At 35.2% G+C, this 19,970-nt stretch overlaps 1 long non-coding RNA gene across 1 annotated transcript; it reads right to left on the bottom strand.

Moving 5' to 3' along the window:
* Nucleotides 1-12,980: 12,980 nt before the first annotated feature.
* On the bottom strand, nt 12,981-18,890 carry LOC306799540. The gene is made up of 4 exons (XR_013773619.1): nt 18,759-18,890; nt 15,864-16,024; nt 13,750-13,828; nt 12,981-13,216 (listed from the first exon to the last, which is right to left on the bottom strand). It is a non-coding gene; the product is annotated as an uncharacterized lncRNA (long non-coding RNA).
* Nucleotides 18,891-19,970: the final 1,080 nt, after the last annotated feature.

The raw sequence follows: 19,970 nt of genomic DNA on the forward strand, positions 1-19,970 counted from the left end.
TAGCTGCTCTCTTACAAAAATAAAAAAACAAACAAACAAAACAACAGTATGGTTTTATCTATAAATTTCATAGAAGCTTGATAGATTTTGTTCACTTGAAAAAGTTTGTAGTCTTAGAGTACCAATGTCAGAGAAGTTGCCATGCCATAGGTCCTCCACCATGGGATTTGTCCTCCTGCAGCAAACAAAACTACTGCCAGAGCTGCTTTGAGTGCAGTTGAGCAGATTAAAATTTGAGATAATAACTTATTTTCTCTCTCATCCCCTGCTCAGTGAGATGCACCACACATTTTCAGACTACAGCTGGCAAAGTTGTTATTGAGATTTTGGATCACCCAGTGTTTATTTTCAAAGTCTACATAGCTGCTGGTTTTCACAGTTAGGTATCATCTGCCATCAGCAGCAACAGTTTTCAGTCCTGATCAGACTTATTGAATGTTTTTGCTGAATTACAAAGTTTAAAATGAATGTAGTGTTTATAGATAATGACAGGTTATTTCAAGTATGGCAACAAACTTTTATTGCTTTTTCTCACCAATTTAAAATTCTAGACAGCTGCTGTGAGCTATATATTTACCACATCAAAAAGACAACTCACCTGAGTGAACAAATTGCTATCTGCATTTTTTCAAATATATAGGCAGCAGTTCAAATAAACAACTCCAATGAAGATTTTAGCTAGGTGTTATCAAAACATCCAAGAAAAATTTGAGTCTTGAGAATGTCTAAGTTAGGCCAAAAGTTTGCCCCAAAGGATAAATGCTTATATGTCCACCACACTAAAAAGAGGCAGAATTGTTTCACCAACTCCAGTGCTCATATTTCAATATAAAATAACTTAGATATGAAATATATAAAGCTGTTACAAAATTTTCTATGAATGATAGGGACACACATAAATACAGGAATTTTAAATAGCACAATTTCTGTTTTAATAGTCCAAGTTACCTAAAAAATCCTCATTAATCCAGTTGGTGTACATGACATTCCAAGTATTTAACTCTTTTTTTTTCCTGTTGTTTTCACATCTCCAATGGTCTTCTTTGTCTAACATCAGCAATTTCAATCTCCCCCAAGAAAAATGGGGGTGTATTGAGTCAAGCCATCAACAACCTGAAGTCTTCAACAGAAGGGCAACTGTGCTGTTTAGGGGTGTCATTCAGAAACCCTTCATCTTTGGTCTAGGATCCATTTGGGTTCAATTTAGCACTTTCTTGCAAGAGCTTTCTTCCTTCTCCTTGATCCCAAAGAAAGTGAGCGAGTTATCCAATGCTTCCCTCACCCTCAGCTAAAATAACTGGCTGCTGTTTGTTCAGGGAATATATACACTTTTCAGACATTTGCTACAGAGCAATTATCAAACAGCTTATGCTGAAGGGGGCTGCAATGATTTGACCAGTATAAAATTGTTTAAACAAGTTCAAACAGGGCAAGATAAATCCCTAATAAGCCCTGAGATCTATGCTGTCAAATTTACATGCAGGCTACAGCCTGTGACTATATATCAAATATCATATACACTAGATTATGAAAAAGGATGGGAAAAAATTGACATTTTTATCCTTGACCACTTCCATATATGTCATCTGGACCTATTCTGTGAGCCCTTTCAGTAAAAAGTGAGTGGTGCTTTCCACCAGTGGCACATAATTTCAAATTTACAGTTTCAAAACCTTCAAAATGCAGCATTTATCACTGAGACTCAGCATGTTCCTGTTCCCAGTAAAAACCTACTGATTAATGAGCCTTCTGCTTGTTTTTGTATGGCCAAAAGCCTCACAGACTGTACCCAAGGATATATGAGGACTTCAGATCACACTGCATCAATTTGAACATAACCTTCATAGGACAAAAACCCAGAAATCAAGTAGTAACCACAGGTAGTCAGAGCTCTACCCTAAACAGTTAATCTTCAATGATTGCTGAATGGATATTAATTGACTTACTGCCCATTGCTATTCTATTTTGGAAAGAAAATTCTCAAGACAATAAATGAATGACTGGACATCCATTACTGGAAGGAAATTACACTTTTTAGCATGAATTACATAAAAATGAAGTGACTTATCAAAGAATAGCTGCATAACTTAATATCAGGTAAAATTTACAGGTAGAAGCCCTGTGGAGTGTTTCTCAAGCAGACAGAAAATACTTCATAACACACAGTTAGTTATTTTCTGGATATCTATTAAATATAGACCATACACTAGAATCCATCTTCAATATTCTAGTAATATTAGGAGAAACAATTATTAAAGGCAATATATGTTAAAAGAATATTCTGATTAGATCATAGAAAGAGAAACCCAAAATTTTAGATGAAATTACTAGCAAATTCAGATCACTCTGTACATATGTACCTAGACAAGCTTGCCTTAAAATTAAGTTTTACTAACGGAAGTTTTCTGCTAACAAAGTTACAAAAAGTATCACCACCTGTCCAATTAAACAGAAGACACCAAGTATGATGGTGAGCATTCATCCTACCTATTGGCATTTCACACCTTGGACCAGAGGTTAACAACGTCCCTGAAAGAGATTCTCAAAAGATCTAAAATGTCAGAGCTCCGTGAGAATTTTGTCAATGCACTTCAGACTTTATCACTCCTCAATTCCTTTGTTCTTCTGCTGAGGCTGCTGCCAGCAAGGTGCCAGTTCTTGCTACAGTAATTCCTGTGACATAAACCACGGACAGCTTTGACATTGCTGACTCCTTCCATGGGAGGCAAGCAAACAGCACCTGACAGATACTAATGAATTTCAGGCCTGGTGGCACAAAAGAAATGTTCACAGCAATGGCTGGAGATGTGTACCAAGACAGTAGGCAGGATACAAGTCTGTGGTACAAACCTACCAGTGTATATAATGTGGGAAATGTGTGCTCTAAACATTACTAGACTGGAAAAGAGCAGTTATGACAAGAAGTAAATGAATTTTTTCTCATTGTCTTTTTGCCTGTGACATCATGGTGGCAAAGTTAGTTTTTTCTAAAGAAAACTCAGAGAGATTATGACAATGGTTGGTGTTTGTCCAGAGATGTTCAGGGAAGTAGCAGGAAAAAGGCACCACATGGAGAAAAAACCTAAGTGAGAAAGACATTAGGTTTTTCAGTTAATAGCTCAAACTTCATTTTGAAATTATAAATTCTAGCACAATAGAAAACAATTAGCAAAAAATCTATTAATTTTTAAGGAAGGTAAATCTATTCCAATATATGAGCTCTTAGGAGGTTTTGAGGATAGGGATATAAGTGAGAACATTCCTCTTTCTTTCTGGTCATAAATTACCTTCTGACAATGCAGTCAACAGCTGTAGAAACAAATTTTCTCTGGAATTTTTGAGAATAAAATGAGGTCAAAACCTGCTGGTGACATCAAGCAGGCCTCAGTTTAGAGTTCAATTTTTGTATTTAGTTCTGTTTGATGGAACTGGTTTCCCAAGGCTTAATAGACACAGAATTTTTTGAGAGCATGTGCACTCTGTTGGTTAGGATAAGGAGGCTGGAAACTGTTTCTGACTTCTAAATTTGTGATTTTTAAGAAACTGCAACTTTAATGTTCCTGTATTCAAAAGGATGGAGATCTGCTGATTTAAATTGCTGTGGAGTGTCAGAGCAGATGACCAGGACAATTTGCTTTTGTCTTAAATACTGTCCTAATGCTATCATAAAGATGGAACTTATTAATGTTTAGATGCCCATTTAAGAGTCTTGGAAATACATTTGAGTAATGACTTTATTTGTTTAATTGAGAGCAAGTGACAGTGTATTTCCCATGAAAAGTGGCCATATTTCTTGAAGAGACTAAATGATACAAGAGTGCAAATGCTTAAAAAAAAAAAAAACCACAAAAGGAGAAAGGATTTTTAAAAACATACTACAACAGAAAATAAAGCTTAAACTGGGAAGTCACGGAAAAAATAATGCTAAGACTGGAAAGTCAGCCTTAGAACAAAATCTCATTAAACAAAAAAATGAACAGATCAGAAATGTGCCAGAATGTATGAAATGGATTGGGTCAGGGTTGCTACATCTAAGTTCCATACAAGTGTCCAAACAAGTAAATTAAAACTGGTTACTTAGGCAACACATCCCTGCTAGCAGCTCCACCACAAAGGGCACAATGTCAGAATTCTCAGTGCAACAATCTGCAGTTAATTTAATTTGTTAGCAGAACTGCTTTCTGAAATTTTAAATAATACTGTTACATGCCTCCCACAGTCACTCACAGATAAAAGTGCTTACAAAATGAAAGCAGTGTGCAGCAAAATGAAAACAAATCTGTCACCCCCACACAAGTATACACATCTCCAAAATGAGAGAAATGGGCCTTTATCCAAACAGTTTGCTAGCACCACAACACTAGTTGATCTTTGATTTGGCCCACTTTTAAAAAAATAATTGGGATTTTTCTTGAGCTGGACTCGGCTAAACTGAAATCCCACTGGGGATGGGAGGTAGAAAAACAGGGCCAGAGGACTGTGGCACAGCTGCCTCTTCTAGAAAAAACTAATCCTTTATTCTGTTTCCTTGATTTTGTGTGAAAAAATGGTGACAGAGGAAGTGCAATATTCCTTTTTCATACAGGACTTTCAGCTTTGCACAGGTAGCAGTCACTTTAACGCCTATACTTAACTCCACATTTTTGTCCAGGTCTGGTACCAGAACACCAAAAAGGAGAATGCAATGGAAAACATGAAACAGCTCCTATGCCACTTTAAATATATACAGGGCTATCAACAGGAATACCCAATACATGCAAGTACATAAAAGTTGCTTTCAGGATACAAGATTTGGCCAGCATGAGGCTCATGGAGGATGGAGCAGGTGTTTACCAGCAATTGTGTCCATGCACACTCACATGGAGTAACACTGGCATCTCTTGGATTCCCAGATTTTCTCCTGAATGCAAATTTTATTCAAAGTTAGGACTGCTAGTTGAACAAGCCCTGCCATATGAACAGTCTTTCAGACCAAAACAGAATATGTGGATAGTGTACACACAGTTAAAGGATCTTTCTACCCACCTTTTAGTAAATGAAGCTCTTCCATTTCAGTCCCAGTGCAATGCCAAGAAGGCTGAACAAACTCCTATCCCATTCACAGAACTAAAATTCCCATAAAATTAAGCAGGATTAAGACATAACCTTAATTATGACAATAAAATTAACTTTAAAGACAAAAGAAGTGTTCTTTTAATTACTGACAGTAAGTAAAATATGAGTGAATGTGGCATAAATTGGAAAATCATTCACTGTGTAATAGAAGCTCCAAATAGGCTTATAGATGAAAAGTAAATGAGCTGGAAAAGAAAGAACAAATGTGCTGGGAATGCTGTTTTTCATATTATGTATTGTGTGAATCTGAAGAGATCCCACTATGCTGGCTTTTTTCACTTCAGTTTGGATGGAAATGTACTGGCTTAATAGAGAAACACATTTGCATTTCATTTCTTAACCTTTCTAAGCATTTAAGAATATTAAATCCATTTCCTTGCCAGAATTACTAAAAAATTACATATTTCATTGTCAAAATAATATATCCAACATTATTATAATAATTTCTCCCAGGATCATTAATCTCCAGACAGAAGATTTATTTGTTTTAAATATCAAATAACTTGCTGTATTTTACTGAGAAATGAAGTGAAAGTACAAACAGGAAAAAAGAAATTAAACCCTGGTTGATCTGATGATAAGAATATATTAAATATATTTATTTTTTATAACAGAAAAGGCAGAATAAATACTTGTGGCAGATTGCAGGTAGCACGCTCCATCTCTTCAGACAATACTTAGGCTTTAAACCCCATCCAGTCAAAGGAAATTTTATCAACCATTTAAAAAAAACTTTGCATCAAGACCTTCAGAAGTCACCAGGACTATTCACAAGTATAATATTACAGTGTATTCCTATGCACTTGTTAAGCCAGACCACAATTCTGATCCTGGTTGCAAAGCCCAAACCTGCTTTTGCCATAGAGAGCATCAACCCATACTTCTGTTGTACAATATTTAACTGGGATAACAAATATTTTATTTTTCCAAATTTTCTGCCTTTGTTTATCTTCTTTTTTCAGGAATCCAATGCTAATATTTTCATCTAAATTTATTTAAACTGCACCATTCCTTTTTTTTTTTTTAGTATCTTTCACAGTTTTACTTCCTATATATTAATATAACTGTGTAAATATGGCAGAAAAACCAAGAAACCCTTATTCTCTGGATACACCACAAGTCAAGTACAGAAGGAAAGTTTTTTAGCACCACTCCTTTATCCAGGTCTTCATTTGAAACCTTTCTACCAGTTTCTCACAGGTCTACGTTCCCTGTTTATTCCCAATGTATTCATTCCTGTGGTTTTGATTTTCACATCTACGGTTTTTCACTCAGATACAAAAACATTCATAGAATTACAGAATGGTTTGGTTTGGAAAGGACCTTAAAGATCATCTAATTCCAATCTCCTTCTATGAGCAAGGAAATATTCCATTGGGCCAGATTGCTCAAAGCCTCATCCTACTCTTACAGAAATGGGGCTTCCCTTACACCAAAAGTTTCTTCATAATTCCAAATCTAAACCTGCTTTCTTCTATTTAAAGACACAGCCTTTTGTCTTTTTACCCACCTGCTGCTTTGACTAGCACTGGTGAGGGTAGAGTTTAATTGCCTTATGTAATTGGCTTATGTAATTCCCCCCATTTCAGGCATAATACCCATAACTAGGTGATTGTAGATATAATGCAGGTGATTTCAGATTTCTAAGGGTTTCCTGAGTACACTTATTATTTGGATTATGGAAGGTATATAATTATTTTTAAAACAAAATAAAGCCTTAATTCACCTCCTTGAACTTTTACTAACCTAGTGCTATACTTTGAATTTCATTAATTATTTTGTCTCTTTTAGTTATTCAGACTGACATTTTACCTAGATATCTGCTTCTGTCAAAAAGAATCCTTTATTATAGCTTAATTTTTATAACTTCCTTCTGTCAACTATATTGTATGTATGATGTTATTTGCTTAATTTTTTTCAGGGGCTTTTCACTTCATGTATTGTTTTCATTAATGAAATATAACAATGGTGAAAACAGTTGTGGGGGGGTTGACATGGACTATCAGTTGTATGGATGTTTTTATAGCATTGGTGTATGATTTTTTCCCAAGAATCAACATGTGCTTGATTCAGGATGAGGACAGCAAGAAAAAGTGGCTGTTAGTTTCTTGGTGTTTTGTTTCAATGAATGACTTTGTCCCATGCAAGAAGATTACTGAGGAAAAGCTAGGATACAGGAATAGACCTGGATTTTGTTTCTGAAAATGGTTAAATTTTCTGAAGGACATGAAGAGGAATAGTTAATTCAGCAATTCAAAACTTTCATAATTTTTGGTTAGTGATTTTACTGCTATCAAGTGTATGCCAAATCAGCTTACATTCCCTTGATGCCTTCATTGTCAGAAGCACAGGAGCACATGTGCCCAAAGGGAATTTTATCCTGATGCACTGGTGCAGCCTTACGCTTTATAATAGCAGTGAGAAAATTATGGGCAAAGAAGCTGGCTTAAAAAAAGAACAACAACAATTGAATGAGGTAATTCTTTTAATGGATGGATATCTAATTATGCTGACAAATCATAATTTAGACCTTCCATAACCATAAGCATCAGACCATAAATGTTAAAGGATAAGCATTAAACCTACAGTCAAAACAATACCATGTCCTCAAAGACATCAGCCTTCTAAAGAGAAGCTTCTCTAAAAAATGTGCATACTACAGCTGGGAATTTTCCTCTAGGAAATTTCAATATGCATAAAAGTGAGGAGACCAAATAGCCTGATTTACAATGAAGCTAAGGAAAGGCAGACAGTATACCAAGACAAATCTGATGCCATCACAATTTTGAAGGAAGGACAATCATTCCTCTGCTGCTCATCACTCTCTTGAAAACTCATTAATTAATAAATTAGATTTACTACTTTGTTACATAATGTGACAAACTTAGCCCTAACCTTAAAAAAAATTGTGGATATTTATTCAGGAAATATAGTAGAAAAGAATGCATTTCCCCACTTCTTTATAGGGAGCAAAAATTCAGTCCTGCTTCCACCCCACTAAGTAAATAGATTTGCAGAATTTGCAGCACTGAAGGAAGGAGCCCCTAATATCAAGCAATGCACTCACTAAACTATTAACATAATTATAATTATCAGAGTAACACTGCAGATGGCCTTGATAACATTGTTTGACTCAACAAGCAACTAGAAATTATTAGGAGGTTTGTTGCAACTCTTTTTTTGAACTGCTGCACTTTGCCAATTAAAACTGTATTTGCTGCCTTTGTCTCTAAAACATTCAATTATAGAAGTGTTTCCCAATAGTCCACAGCATGCAAATATTATATGACATTAAAACCATTAAAGTTCTTCTGGGGAGCTGATTGCTGCTTTTATTGCTATACTTTGGTAGATAGCTAATATTGTTGGAAATACACACCTTTTAGTCAATGTATCTTTGTCAGGTGCTCAATTATGATTTCTTTATGTGACATGAGAATATCCATAAAATCTGTGAAAGAGAAAACTTCTTGCCACAGAAATGTCCTGATAAAATGGTATTTCTTAGGTCATAGGTTGGTGTGTGCATACATTCTTTAAAGGTACATAAGCTATAAGGCCCCAAAAAATCTCAAATTATCATTATATGTTACATAAACAATGTTTTTTTAATGCAGTGGAAGTCTATTCAATTAAGCTATGAAGAAATGAAAATTATTTTTATTAGCAAAAAAACACTAGTGGGATTACATTTTATTGTTCAACCCTAGAAAGTAGGTTTGTATTTAAATGTCTGATGGAAGAACATTTAATTTTTGCATGAAGGTAAAAATAATTAAAAAGCACAAGCCAAAGTGCTTGCAATAATTTAACTAAGATACAAAGAAATATAGATCAGATATTTTTGTTTAACTTTTTACTATTGTCATTCTGCTTACAGTAATGCTCTTTTCTTTTTGTATTAACTTACTATGCTTAAAATTACAGGGTCTTTAAAGATGAGGCCATCCCCAGTAGCTCAAATTCAGTGTACTAAGTTCATGAACTGCATGGTTTGGAGAAGATTCTAAATGCAGTATTGAAAACCATTAATATATCTCATCAGCAAGTCAAACTTGGATACAGAAGTAATTAGCTGTATCAGAAGAATGAACATTCTGCCTTCAAGGAAATAACAAAAGTTGCATAGAATTTGCATACAGTATATGAAATATGGAAATTTCTCTGTAAACAGATGTGTTTTCAGCTTTGATTTACTGGCATCACTAAATGATGAGGATGTGCATGAATACTGATATGTTGGTATTACATTATTCATTTACTAGAGAAATGTAGAAAAGACAGCAAGAAAGGGAGGGAGTTAGAGAAAGTAAATTGCCTTATATTTGTTGAAAGAACTTTTCTATTTTTTGAGGGGTTAAGTAGACAGAGAAAAAACTCAGTCAATTTGATGATGGAAAAGAAAGTAGGAAGTTCATACAGAAAATTTTAAAATTACATGGACACAAAAGCTTGAAACAAAGAAGGAATAATACTATTTATACAAAATAGAGTTTTGCTTTATGGCTGAAATCTGAACACAAAGCTAATATGTAAGCACTCAAAAGATGGTTTATTCTCTGGGACAAATGTTTTCATGTGTTCTGGTCAAATCTTCTCAAGAAATGGCAGTGGGAAACAATTCAAACCTATCTGGACTTAATTTTACCCAGCCCAACTGACCAGATGGAATTTTGAAGGACATTTGAATGCCTACCTTCAGCTATGAAAATAGATGTCAAATCCCTACTTAAATAAATGCCACAAAATTCTAAGTAGTGTTGATAATGCTTAGGAAGCAGAGCAATTGGAAAAAGGACTAAGAAAATAAAATATAAACAGACAATTGTAAGGGAATAAAGAGGGTCCTAAAAAGATTCTTGCACCATATCACTTCAGTAGAGACTTACTACAGATTTATGATTGTTTACACAGCATGTGTTCTATTGCAATTTTCTATTTCCTTAGTTTTTGGTAATGGTCAAAGCCATTTCACTGTAGTCATTTTCACAGCTGCCTTGTATCCCCTATGCCCTCTTTCAATGCATGTACAAGTATACTTTAGGCAAGCTTAAGGAGAAAAATCTGGATATTATCATGCTGCAGTGGCACAGGTTTTCATCCTGGACATCTAAACACTACTGGAAGCTTGTCCTGTGCATATGCTGCTTACATGAAGAGTAGACTTGTCTAGATCAACAGCATAAATAAAACATTCACCTAATACTGATCAAGCTGTAACCCAATCCTCTGTATATATCCTGTTTAAATGAGCTTTATACAGATAACCAGCACCTAAAACTAAGAATAACACAAAATCTGCCTTTTGCATGAAGATACAGTTGGAGGCCTCTCATTGGAGGTGTCCCCTGGTCCCATCCTGGGCTCAGTATTGTTTGGCTTGTTCATCAGTAGCTTGGATGAAGGGCAGATTCCTCCTCAGCAGCTCACAAAGCTGAGGAGTGCCTGATGCCCCAGGGAGCTGTGCAGCCCTTCAGAGGGACCTTGACTGGTGGAGGGATTGAGAGAGGAACTGACTGAAATTCAACAGGGGCAAGTACAGGGTCCTGCACCTGGGGAAAATAACCCCCAGCACAGGCTGGGGGCTGACCTGCTGAAAAACAGCTCTGAGGAGAAGGATCCTGGTAGAAAATAGGCTGTTCATGAGCCAGCAGTGCCCTGGAACACAAAGGGCACCCAAGGTCATCCTTTGCTAATTAAATAATAGACTGTATAAAACATTACAGATCTGTGGGTCCAAAGGTAGATCTTAGTTAAGGGTTCAATAAGAAATTCTGGAATTTCATTAGCAGTATCAATGGCAATTAAACTGTTAGGTGTAAATCAAAATCCTATTCTCTATTTAATTATTCTGGTATTTCTGTTTTACAAGGATCATTTTATTTATGTGTGTATACCAAAATGTTGAGATAATATCTTCAGACTTAGTTTTTCTATCTCAGGAATGTGCATGAAGGCATTGAACAGACACCTGAAGAAAGGTTGGATCAGGTAATTCTGGAGTATGCATCACATTATTTTTGTGAGAGTAAAATCTCTTATATTTCAATCCCAGATTTGCTAGGAAAATAATTCTCCCTTCACAAAACAACTTATAAAATAGTCTTCCATCACTGAGTAATGTTTACTGAAGATTCTTATCATGCCATTAAAAATCCAATATTTGAAGGCAATACAACACTAGCAATAAAGGTTCATATTGGAATGACAAATTCTGTATGCATCAACTATCCACATTTTGCCTTGGGTGATTTCACCAGGTTATTTTGAAGTTTCTATCTGACATTTAAGTTAGCTGTTAAATATAAGTATGGGAACCATCTGGAGCTCTATTGAAGGCAGACTAGTCCAATAAATGTGATGTGCAATGAAGATATGCCTTTAGATTATTTATATCTGCTGCTTGATTGCCATCTGAACTAATAATTTGTTTCCTAATTTTATAAAATTTGGATTTAAAGTCTAGTGCTAATTTTTACATATAATTGTATTACAACTTCCCTGGAGATCTGACTTGAGATCTTGGACTCACTTTCCTGAACAGGAGGCCAGTGACTGAAGTTTGTTTACAAAGTGACCAGTGCCCTAGTTAGGACAAGTTGCTGTTGCTTGGTATCTTTACCTTAAAACATGCAAAAATGGCAGCACAATAGTAAAAAAGATAAATTGAGAGAATAAGTGTGAGGAACTCTCAAACCTCCTCAAAGCTAAGAAATGAAATTATATCTTCAATCAGCACAATAAATTATCTCAGGAATTATATGCTTAATTGTGTATAGTCAGTCACCTGAATATTCACAACACCCTACAACACAGTGAAAAAATTAAGGAATAATTTCTGCTGATTTCTTGGACCAAACCCAGCCAATTTCTCTGTTAAGCAACAAATTAAAATTTCTTGATATACCTTTATTTATCCTGTGAACTCAGCCTCCCAGAAATTCTGCTCTCACATTTATCCTTAACAGCACCAAGGTTCTGCATATTATCTGATTCCTGAAGGTCCCAAAAATTCCATAACACCTGTGGAAACCCTAACTGGCTTTTCTTCACCCTCATGTTGGGGGAAGGAATAAATACAAAAGATTGACTTTCCCCATAAGTATTAAAATATGTGCTGTTCTACTGATCTTGCATTTCAGAAATTATTTTTCTGTGTCTGTGACCCACTGTGATTGCTACACCAATTAAATTTCCTTTAATTGTGGATGAATAGTCTTTAAATATCTGGCTTCATGTTCCTAGGGCAATGTAAAATTCTTAAACATGTCACCAGGAATTATTGTAAACAGCAGTATTTTAATTTTCACTTAGCTGTGCATGTGAAGCTTGACCTTCTCAGCCCTGACCCAGCAAGTAAAGCAAGAAAATCAGAACCTCTGTCTTGGCACTATTCCAGATTCTGGCTGATGGCTTATGCTCCATTAGACTTAAATAATTTAATATAATTTCATTAGACTTAAACACTCAAATGAACCTAGCCACCATTGGTTTATGAATCAGACACAGTCTGAGCATTTCAAAGCAAGCCACACATGCTTGCCAACAAAAATAGTTAGGTGCTCCAAGAAAAAGCCTGAAGAACCCATGGATGACAATTCTAATGGAAGATGATCACCAGAGACAGGTGGTGTGCAGAAGATTTAAATCGAGAAATATGTTAAAAATTGTTAAAAATCAGTTTTGCCTCTGGAATCCATCCTAGCTTGAAGTTAGGTTTTTAGAAAACAACAGAACAGCACATCTTGTATGTAGGAGAATATCACTGATGCATCATTGCTAGATATTCTTTGACCACACAATTTTCTCTCTTCCAAAAGCTCTGAAGAACCAATCCCATGCATATTAAAAAGAAGAAACTATAACCCAGGAAGCCATTATTTACTGTAGTATTTTCAATTAATAAAGTCACAGGCAGTTGAACACCTTGGAAATAGAAGCTCCACAATGTGCTACTCCACATTTCACAAGCAAAAAAGTATGACATATAGAGTCTTATTACTTAGAAGAACAGTGGAGCTTGAAACTCTTGCATTAAGTTTGAGCAGCCTTGGTGAAAATGAGATCTCATTCCCTCATTATGCAATCTGACATCCTTCATCTAAAACCAAATGAGATAATAAAGTAAGAGATGAGATATATTTTCTGCATAAAGAACCACATAATCCTTTATCTCATTTAAATAATAGATTCATAAAATCTTTTTTTAAGCATCCAACTAAATGATGCAGTGAAATATTAATATATCTGCATATTTAATAATTCTAATATCACATGCTAAATGATAGCTAAATTATATTCTTAGAGTGTGCCAAACAACACCAACATGGCTGTGATTGGCTCTTGAATTTGAAGCTTGTAAAGCACAACATATAGCAACAGGTCTCAGTATTGTGCAGATTCTGTGAAGTGCTGTGTATCAGCACAGCATTAAAATACTGACTTTATTTCATGCTTACATGATTTTCATTGAAGGGGGCTCTGGGCTGGTATTTGAGACTGAGTATCAAGAAGCCACATTCTTAGTCACAAGGCAATTTCTTAACTTGTCATGAGAAAAGAATCTCACCAGTAGTTGAGAATAAACCTCATGGTGTGTTTTCAGGCACACTGAAAAACACATGAGGCATTTACCTCCTACCTGTACTGGGAGTGGGGCCTGGATACACCCTTTTCTCTTCCCTAGCTTCTTTGTAGCTGTGTCAAGTTACCACTAAAAATAAAATGTCAGATAATAATTTAGATTAGTAAATAATGAGCCATTAAACACAAATCAAAATTCTCCTGACTTGGCCTGAAGTAGATGGGAAAAGGAGATCCAAACATGCTGCTGGGAAAATGCCTGACAGAATTAAAGAATAAACAACAGGGGGAGGAACAAGAAAATGATTCCTGTTTACTTTGGGCTATAAAGGGTTTTCTACATCTTTAGCATTTTTAAGTGTTATATTGCCAAGAATTAACTTATCTCCATAACCACTTTTTTATGTGCAGGAGGATCTTCAGTCTCTTCAGAATCAAGAACTGAGACACAGAATTGTAAAGCAGAATTGCAAAACAGACTATATCAAAATATCTACAGTGAAAATTAAGCAGAATAGAGGCACACAGTTTGAAATATGAAAGCCTATAAACAGAGGTCATTCAATACCTGTTTCTGGAAACCCCTAAAAGCACTAAGTGCTTTATTCACCCATGGTAATGTTTCCTGTTCCAAAGATACAATACTCCCTCAGAACTACTCTAGAGCTGGCAGTGCAAACAACATGATTAGTTGATTAAAGTCCATAATCCCAGTCATGGTCTCTGGCACATTTTCTGGAAATGCAATGGGAATGTCAGATCATCTGGCTCCCTGCAGAATTTAACAAGAGATACCATGTGCTTCAAAAGGACAGTGGAAGATAGAGCTAAAATGCATAAACACTGGAAGAAGGACTGACCTGTGTTACCACCTAGGCTAATGCCCTAGAAAAATGCATTTTTAGCAAATAGTAGCACAAGAGTCTCTGAAAAAAGGTGAATTAGAATATGGTAAAATGACTGTGCAAAGCACAGGAGCATCAGGAGCCTCACTGATGTCTAAAATATAAGTTTAGGGGAGATGATAGAAGAGGAGAGAGTCTCATCAGATAACTGCTTACAATGTCATGTAGCCACAAAAGAAGATTTGTAATCAACAGAGCAAAGCAAGTGTAACTCCATCATCCAAAGCTATAGTGACAATGCACAACAAATATTCTGCACTGCATTAGTCCTTCATTTCCAGCAAAAATTTAATTACAGCAATAAATATAAGCTGCCTAGACTCAGAGAAGGCAAGAAGAGATCACTTACAAAAAGAGGCTAAAATAATCTGAAGAAGGAAACCAAGGCAAGCAGACAGGAGGGTAAAAACATCAAAAGGATATACTTGAAATAAAAGGGTGTTGAGAGAAAAATAATCAGACAGAAAATATCTGTACGTAAACCTCTAGCCTACAGAGGAGTGTAGTTTTGAAAAACAAACAGGGGCCAAAATTTCACTTTTAATCCACTAAAGGAAGATGGTGTGCTGCATGGTTGTCTGAAATCACAGGGGACTGGATGTCAGCTAGCCAAAGGGTCACATTACATTTTCCAGGGTAGAAGTGGAGAATTTAAAAGTGAAATGAAGAATTTTCAAGATTTCTAGGCACATGATAAGGAAAAGCTATTTGGTTAAAAATCACATTAGTAAAAGATAAAACTGAAAAATACAATATTGAATATTGATGCTTACAATATTGCATGTGTTGCTTACATATGTAATGTAAATTCAAATACTGAGTATACAGAATACTGTCCAAGGAAATCAATCTAATTCTCCAGAAGTCTAGGAATACATGAAAACTAGTAAATATATACTGATTTTCCACTATTGATACTTACAGGTTTAAATTTCATAATGTATTTCCAATTTCAGAAAAAAACCAAAGTGTATTTTACAGTTAATTTTCAAAGATCTAAAGTTGGAAATTAGTCCAGTTGTGCATGTGGCAAAGGCAAAAGAACTAGATAAAACTCATTTTTTAATTCTTTCAGAGATATTTGCCCTAGAGGGAAAACAAGGGTTGTACCTCAGAAGACAAGCACCTTAAGAATCCTCCACACATACCTTATAATAGATTTATCTGCCCAATAAAAGAGAAGCAGGAAAAAGAATCATCTTAAATAAGGTTAGGCCATAGTGATAATGAGAGGATGAAATATGCAAAGTCAAAATACACCTTGTAATTTCAGTGTAGGTGGTGTACTTCCAATGGTTGCTATTTAATATCTCCTTGTTGCTTCCTGGCTTCTTAAATACACATTTGTGGCAATCCAAGGTAAAATTGCAGCATTTTTAATGTGGCACCACAATCTGATTGCTCCTAATTGGATTTTGTATCTATGTGGGAAGATAAATTATTTGATTTTACTGCCTACAGTGAATTTACAGGTGTGGCAGTTCTAAAGACTTATTTTAATGGGGAAGGTGATTTATTACAGTATAAGTAGAAACCCAGGAGGGTTCAAGTGTCAACAATGTTATCACTTTTTCAAAATCTAAACACTTCAGTCTGACCCTTGCACTTTATATGAACATAAAACACAGAGACACTTCACTAACATAAATTTTAATTATTTAATGGTTCTCCTTCCCTCCAGCAATTTATTCTTTCCAAAATGTGCTAGAAATTGTGTATGGTCAGCCAAGGAATGACATAACAACTTTTTATTTAGAAAGAATTGCTTCCTTTAGGCTGGTGGCAGTATCATCTTGGTACTATTCAGGACAGCACATGTCCTTATACATAGTATCCTGACATATTCCATGGTATAAAGACTTATTTTTATAGGCATGATAGTTTCACTACAGCAGATGAAATGAAATGGCATAATTGAATGTAGGGTCAAAGTGTGAATTGGTTTTGAATTGCCTGGTTTTCATTTGCTAGCATTTGTTGTGTGAAATGCCAAGATGTTTGCCTGACCTTCCTAATGAAAGTCAAAGTGATCAAAGGAAAGGAATGAGTGTCTCTACCTATGTACATATATATATATTTGTATATGTATGTGTACTTGACTATTCCCACATATGCACATGCATTTGTATTATTCTTGGTGACTATACAGAATATAATCATATCTTTGCATCTTATGTATGCAGTACATGCAACCAGCACATGCAGGAAGCATGGAAAAAGTGACTGTTCAGTCATAACCTCGACTTTGAAATTGCTAGATATTAAAAATAAAATTATATGCAGCCTGGGAAATAAAAAGCTGAGGTCCATACCCATTTTCCTTTTCTTTATATAATAGACCAATAAATCAGAAAAATACTAACATCAGAGAGTTTTCTGGTATAAGACACCGGTGCATTTCAAATAGGTAGAAGGTAGAGAGGTTTGGAGTCTTTTTTAATGCTTGTAATTAATGAATCCATTGACATAGTTCCTTATGAAAAATTCAAGTTTTAAACAAAACTAAAACAAATCCAAATACTATTTAACATAAGTAATGATCATAAAACAGTAAAAAACTTGCTTGTATAAAAATAGTAGACAAATAATATTTTTTTGCCTAGCAAGAGCTTCTCCCACAATTAATTGCAGCATTGAGTCAAAATATTTTTACCCTCACTACTCACAGTGAAATATTAATACAAAGGTGCATATTTATTTTCAGTACATGGAATAATACTAAAACTTAAATATCCTCAGATCACCTGCAAGCCCATGTTCATCAAGACATTTTCTGTAAAGTATTTCCCATTAATTAAACCCACTGTTTTTACAAAAAGAAATTACGACTTGATTTTCATTCCTCCACATGCTTCACCTAAAACTAAAGCCATTTGATTTCATCACACAATATCATTATGAAGATATATCTTCATATTTTTCAATCAAATAATCATTGAAATAGCAACTTGATTGCATGAAGAATAGTGCCTATCAGGATATATTATCATTACACAATGTGCACCTAAGATGAGGCAAATTTAAAGCAATGTTCTACCACTTCATTATCATGACAAATGACGACTAAGTAATTTTAGCCTGACGCTCTCCTACTTCTAAAAGAGCTCAAGGTGCACAGCAATTAGTACCACTTTGGAAAGATTTTCCTTTTTTTGCCTAAGTGGCAGGATATTATAGATGGAATCAGCCTGAGGAGAGCATTGCCTGACTGAATTGCACCACTCTTGATTACACTTTAGAGCAGCACATTGTTCTCAGAGGATAGAATTACATGACAAGAGCAATAGTACACCTGCTCTAGGAATTGACATTCTTTGTCATCAATTTTTAGTACCAAGGTCCACTCCTATGGTGGCATTATTTATGTTACCATGATTAGCAAATAATACTTTTCAAAACAATTCAGGAAAGGCCTCATTTGAAGTATGCAGCACTCTGGAACTAGAAATCAATCCAAGATGTTACAAAATGCTGCAGACGCAAAGAATAAGAAACAAACTGAAATCCTGAGCTATATATTCCACTGGCAGGGTTTGATGTAAAATATTTAGCAAACGCTTGGAAGGTTTAACCTTTAAAAAGATATTAGAACATGTTATGAAGGTCTTTATCAAAGCCTATAGACTAAACTGAAAAGTACTTGCAACATACTTGTTATAATGCATCATATTTCTGTTATTTATAAACATTTTTAATCAAGCTATAGAAAAAATTGCCAATGAAAAACAGGTTTGTATCTTTATATCCGTATGAATTTTGGCTGATGTCCCATGCTTTAGACAGAAGTGTAACTTTAGTAGTGGAGGTTCAGTGAAGGTGGATGCCCAAGCAAAGGAATTACAGGAATTTCTGCTTCCCACTGCTGTGAGCTTCAAATCCTCAGCAGAGTTTGAGCAGATCTGGTGGGAACTAGCTCAATAATGCAGATGGGAGCAACATTACTAAATGTCATTATTTTAATCTGTACAATATAACATAAGAATAGCTTACTTCTGTTGTTTGTCTTACACCAAATGGAACAAATTGTGTAACTAATTGAACTTGGTAGGTTAGGGAAAATAATAATCACAGCAGTCACATTAGAGAATAAACTTGTTTCAACAGTTTTGATTAGATTGGTGCAGATATTCTCCAAGCAAAATTTTATTTAAATACCTTAGTATGGAAATTGGCTTTAAACTCTTTCCCTTGCATATTCACATGCTGTCTTCTTTATCAGGCAGGATACAGTGATGAAAAAGCACTCCACTGCAGATTGAGGAATTAAACTTTATCTGTGCTTCACTGCAAATAGGGGACCTGAGCAGGTAAAGGTGACTGAAACAAGATTAATCACGAGGCATTTTGCATCACTGGATACAGAAATTGTCAGCCATGCTGGCCATTTTCACCAGCCCTTCCTCCTTTCTTTCAAGGGCACAGACTGTTTTTTGGTGGGGGAGAGACAGCATTTACAGACCTCTCCCCTGGCACTCTGGCATAAGATGGCAAAAGAGAATCTGACTGCCTCTCTCCCAGCTCCATGTAGATTGGAAAATACACCACTCCAATCCCGGGATAAACTTGAAAAAATTCTTCATAAACTGAGATCAAGACAGAAATGTGGCCATTATTTTTGCAATAAGATAAAGTGTTAATAGCAATGCTTCCCAAATTATCTCCCTGTAACTCTTCACTAGGTGTTTTTTGATGCCATTTCTCCAGGAAATAGTGAAAGTCTCAAAATTTAATCCTAGATGTCTTCCTTTGGTAACAAGACCTGCCATTATTAAAATAGTGAGGAAAAGAGACAATGGAAATCAAAGTAAATTAGAAGTTATGAGGTATACAGAAGTGGGAAAGGATAAGTAGTACATTAGGAAAAAACAACTGTTGGCAGAACAAAACAAAACCCCAAGTGTTTTAAGCATATTGAAAAAATAAATCTTTTATTATTATCAGATGGAAATGCTAATGATAATAATAACAGCAGCAACTGTTATGAAGACTGAAGAGTTCAATAAATACTATTTTACTTTTGGGAAGGCACAAGATAATGCACAAGTTGAAAATGTGGAAGACGTCACAATAATAGCTAAACAGGCTGTTAGTCAACACTTAGTAGTGATGGCCAAATTTAAAAATAGTAGACAGTCTCTGGTGTTTCCATGTTCCTTCAAATAAATCTGGAACTCCAAGGAAATGCTAAAATACAGTGTTGTGCCAAAGTGATGAAAGGCAAAGAGGATGACAGGAATAACCACTTACATCAAGCAAGAAAATCTGTTACAGGAATCAAACTTTTTAATTTGCAATTGTCTTACAGGGAATTGATCTTTTCAAGCAAAATTGACTTAATCATTAATTAAATGGCATTTGTTTAAGTGC

The sequence above is a fragment of the Erithacus rubecula genome (genome assembly GCF_903797595.1).
Source record: "Erithacus rubecula genome assembly, chromosome: 3".
NCBI lineage: Eukaryota > Metazoa > Chordata > Aves > Passeriformes > Muscicapidae > Erithacus > Erithacus rubecula.